Source organism: Arachis ipaensis, chromosome B04, assembly GCF_000816755.2.
Source record: "Arachis ipaensis cultivar K30076 chromosome B04, Araip1.1, whole genome shotgun sequence".
Taxonomy (NCBI): Eukaryota; Viridiplantae; Streptophyta; class Magnoliopsida; order Fabales; family Fabaceae; genus Arachis; species Arachis ipaensis.
Window position 1 is genome coordinate 17974452 of NC_029788.2, and position 5730 is coordinate 17980181.

Sequence of the window (5730 nt, forward strand, 5' to 3'; positions counted from 1 at the left end):
GTTAAATTAAATTAAACCCACTCAATTTTGATACAAATTGATCTAACCTATCTGAAGCATAATTACTTAGACTTCAATAAACCTCTAATGTTAGGGATTTAAATAAAAATAAAAATAAAATCATATTGAAAAAAATAAGTGACTAATATTTTTTTATATATCTACTTTGTATTTGAGCAAACATTAATCAGTTTTCTATTTTTTTCACTTAAATATTAGTCCCCTAATATTCCTTCCATATTTATATCCAAGAGCGTCTTTGAAATTTTGTAACAATCTATGAAGTATAGATATTTTCATGAGTTATTATATTTGTGTATCGAATACATTTTAGATACAGTATTTGTTCGATACGTGTGTCTTCTATATCTAATCATGTTTTAATTAAAAAATTAAAAATGCTTCGGACACGTTTAGACACATCTAAATATTATCACGTGTCAGCGTATCTAATCTTAATTTTAACATGTATTCTTGAAATAAGTTTAAAAATATTATATATACTAACCACTAGTATTTCTTAAAGATTTTAAAAATAATTGTTTGCATTCGACCCTAATAAATAATTATCTATCTTTGATTATTTATATATTTTGTTGAATTAGAATTATATTTGAAAATCAAGTTTTAATAATGATGTACGCGAAATTTAGTTAAAATTTATAATTAGGAAAACAATAATTACAACTTATTTAGCGACCAATTTTGAGATTTTGAAGTAAGATACGATTTGACGACCGATTTAGCGACTAAAGTGTTGGTCGCCATTTAGTGACCAATTGATTAACAACTGCTTTAGCGATTGGTGCACGAAATTGTGATCATCAACAATGGCGCCAAAGACTTGGTGCTCTCAAACGTGAATCACACTTTGTCACAACTTCGCACAACTAACCAGCAAGTGCACTAGGTCGTCCAAGTAATAAACCTTACGTGGGTAAGGGTCGATCCCACGGAAATTGTCGGCCTGAAGCAAGCTATGGTAACCTTGTAAATCTCAGTCAGGCAGATTCAAATGGTTTTAGAGATTTGATAATTAAAAGATAAATAAAACGTAAAATAAAGATAGAGATACTTATGTAATTCATTGGTGAGAATTTTAGATAAGCGTATAGAGATGCTTTTGTTCCTCCTGAACCTCTGCTTTCCTGCTGTCTTCACCCAATCCTTCATACTCCTTTCCATAGCAAGCTGTATGTTGGGCATCACCGTTGTCAATGGCTACATCCCGTCCTCTCAGTGAAAATGGTCCAATGCGCTGTCACTGCATGGCTAATCATCTGTCGGTTCTAGATCATATTGGAATAGGATTCAGTGATCCTTTTGCGTCTGTCACTACGCCCAGCACTCGCGAGTTTGAAGCTCGTCACAGTCATCCCTTTCCAGATCCTACTCGGAATACCACAAACAAGGTTTAGACTTTCCGGATCTCAGGAATAGCCGTCCATGGATTCTAACTTATACCACGAAGATTCTAATATCTCGAACTCGGTCCCCTGTATTAGATACCTAAGAGATACTCATTCTATCTCATCTTCATGTAGAACGGAAGTGGTTGTCAGGCACGCGTTCATAGGTGAGAATGGTGATGAGCGTCACATAATCATCCCATTCATCATGTTCTTGGGTGCGAATGAATATCTTAGAATAGGAATAAGCTTGAATTGAATAGAAAAACAATAGTACTTTGCATTAATTCATGAGGAACAGCAGAGCTCCACACCTTAATCTATGGTGTGTAGAAACTCTACCGTTTGAAAATACATAAGTGACAATGGTCCAGGCATGGCCGAATGGCCAGCCCCCATAAAGGTCTAAGATAGCATAAAACTGATCAAAGATATCTAATACAATAGTAAAGGGTCCTATTTATATCAGACTAGTTACTAGGGTTTACAGAAATGAGTAAATGATGCAGAAATCCACTTCCGGGGCCCACTTGGTGTGTGCTTGGACTGAGCATTGAGCTTTACACGTGTAGAGGCTTCTCTTGGAGATGAACACCAGTTTGTAACCTGTTTCTGGCGTTTAACTCCACTTTGCAACCTATTTCTGGCGTTTAACTCCAGAATAGGGTAGGAAGCTAGCGTTGAAAGCCATTTTGCATCGTCTAAACTCGGGCAAATTATGGACTATTATATATTTCTGGAAATCCCTGGATGTCTACTTTCTAACGCAATTGAGAGCGCGTCATTTGGAGTTTTGTAGCTCCAGAAAATCCACTTTGAGTGCAGGGAGGTCAAAATCCAACAGCATCTGCAGTCCTTCTTTAACCTCTGAATCTGATTTTTGCTCAAGTCCCTCAATTTCATCCAGAAAATATCTAAAATCACAGAAAAACACACAAGCTCATAGTAAAGTCCAGAAATGTGATTTTTATTTAAAAACTAATAAAAATATACTAAAAACTAACTAAATCATACTAAAAACTATGTAAAAACAATGCCAAAAAGCGTATAAATTATCCGCTCATCAGCGATCGAAAAGTATTTTGTCGTTTAGCGACTACTTTCCTCATCAACTGAAAAATGGGTCATCATTTAGCAATCAATTTTGTTAGAGAGCGTTATCGTTTTGTTGAGTTAAGAATTTAATTAATTTAATGATGATGACAAATATTGATTTATTAGGTTAAACACCTAATTGGATTTGAATATTTTATTTAAATGATGCAGACCCATATGATGGAATAATGCCCAAAACAAATTGAAACAAAGAAATAAAGGCTGTTAAAGATTAGTTGATCCACAAACAAAGCCCATAAGAAGGAAACAAAGAAATTAAGTGGACTGGATGGAAAGTGATCCACCAATCAAGCCCAAATGCACCCAAGAAGAAAGGTAACCCCAAAGCTAAGTCTCAGCATTGTTTCAATTCGGTCAAACACGAGAGAAAGAGAGTTTCATCCTCAAGTTCATACACAAGAGAGGAAAGTAAGAGAAAGGTTAATCAAGAAAGCAAGAGTCTAATCAAATAAATCAAAAGCATGTTATACTAAGTCAGAGGTTAAAGGTAAATAATTTTCTTTTGCATGTAAGTTGATTTCTTCACCTCTCCTCCCACTCTCTGCAATGCCATTTTTGGAAAAAAATAAAGAAAATGGTGGTTGATTTTTTCTGCCGTAAATCAAAGGCTCAAATTGTTACTTGGGGCCAAAGCACACTCTCAAGGGTGTGGATTTAGGATTATCACTGAGCAAACCAATTTATGCTACTCTGCACTCCTCGATCAAACAAACAACCAAATTTGAAATCCATAATTTTGGAGATTGACTGAAAAAAAAGAGAAGGGATGATTTCTAAAAGCTCAAGATTCAAGAAGTTGGCTCTAGAGGAATTCTAACTGTGGCTCTGACTAAGGTACAAAAGGAAAGTTGAATCTCATTGGAGCCAAGGAGAAAGGACCTGAATTGAGAGTTGTGTGTAAAACCTCACTACTGCGTTTGAAGTCTTGAAAGCATTGCACCTATACTAAAGGGAGTACTCCGCCAAGATGAAGAATAAAGTCTTGAGTTTTTTTGTTGAGTTCGGTTCATCTATAACAATATATAATAGGAATACGGAAAGTTTAGTATCCAATTCTTTTTTTCTATTCTACCCTCATTTTTTATAATTTAAAACTACAGACTCAGTCACGTACTCACGTTCTCTAAATTATGTAACTACTTTCAACCTTCAAAGAAATTTAAAAAAAATTTCACCCTCAATCAGTCAATCGTAAGATTATAAAAATGGCTCCAATTGCACAATAGTTTAAACAATGTAATTTTTTTTAATTAAATGTACAAGGAATAATTTTTCTCTTTAAACTATTATCATCTATTTTAGTTTAATATACTTTTGATACTTATACAATATATCTATAACAAATTAACAATATATAATGGGAATACGGAAGGTTTAGTATCCAATTCTTTTTTCCTATTCTACCCTCATTTTTATAATTTAAAACTACAGACTCAGTCACGTTCTCATGTTCTCTAAATTATGTAACTGCTTCTCTTTCAACCTTCAAAGAAATTTAAAAAAATTTCTCACCCTCAATCGTAAGATTATAAAAATGGCTCTAATTGCACAATAGTTTAAACAATGTCATTTTTTTAAAATTAAATGTACAACGAATAATTTTTCTCTTTAAATTATTATCATTCTATTTTAGTTTAATATACTCTTGATACTTATACAATATATAATGATAATTGGTATATAATGGGAATACGGAAGGTTTAATATCCAATTCTTTTTTTTTCTATTTTACCATCATTTTTATAATCTAAAACTACATACTCAGTCACGTATTCACGTTCTCTAAATTATGTAAGTACTTCACTTTCAACCTTCAAAGAAATTTAAAAAAATTGCTCACTCTCAATCGTAAGATTATAAAAAGGGAAAGTATAGGAGCCAGCAACTTTTTAAAAAGTTGACTAGTATTTAACCATTAAAAGAAAATTGAATGATCCCACACCATTGAATTTAATCTCACACCATTAAAAATATTATTAATGGCCAATTGATGGTTACAAAACACAAAAGTTGCTGGCCTCCTAACACTCCTCTAATAAAAATGGCTCCAATTGCACAATAGTTTAAATAAGGTAATTTTTTTTTAATTAAATGTACAACGAATAATTTTTCTCTTTAAATTATTATCATCTATTTTAGTTAAATATACTTTTGATACTTATACAATATATAATGATAATTAGTGTCTAAATTTAAGTTCCAATATTACTCTTGAAGAGAGATTTATTATTAAAAAATTCTCTCGTCAATTAGCGTTAAATAAAAAAATTTCTAGCCATTTTTTTTACAATAACCTCGTTAAGATATTCCTATGGGATGTAAATTATTATTATAGATTTTTTTATTAGGATATCTTTTTAAGGAATAAAAGTAAAATAGTTCAACAAGGATAATCTTTCTTAAAAAAAAATTTACACAAAATAATTTTTCTCTTCAAATTATTAGCTTTCTCTTTTAATATACTCTAAGTACCTACACAATATATAATATCAATTAGCGTTTAAATTTAAGTTCTAATATTGTTATTAACGAGAGAGGTTTATTATTTTTTTAAAAATTTACGCACAATAATTTTTGTGTCAATATATCATGATTCATTTTGCATATAATATTTATTCATCTAAGTTCATAGAGTGGCTTACAAAAATTATATTTAAGTAATTTTTTATCTTTTAACTATTTTATTTATATTTTGGAATTTAAAATTTTGTATTTTTATTTTTATTCAAGGTTTATTTTTATATTTTATTTTAATTCTGTTAATCAAAACTATGAATATTAATTTTAATTTTTAATTTTTAGGATAAATAAAAATATGAGACTTTTTTTATAAATTAAATTATTGTAAAACTTAATTATTATAGAAGAAGTTTTTAATATAATAAATAATATTTTTAAAGTAATTTTAAAGGAGTAAATTAAATTTTAAATTAATACAATATATCCTAATTTTATTAAAATTACCAACCTCTAATTTTATCCAAAATTCCCAAATCCAATCCTAATTCTAACCAAACAAAACCCTAATTTTTATCCTAACCCTCATCGTCACTCATCCCAACCCAAAATCCCTACTTTTTCCCTCCTTACCACCGCCATTCACATACTCATTTCAGGATCAGAAAAGAAAAGAAAGGGAAGAGAGAAAGGGGGGAAGCTGATCGGGGAAGAGAGAGTGAGATCTGAGAAAGAGGAAGAGAGGGAA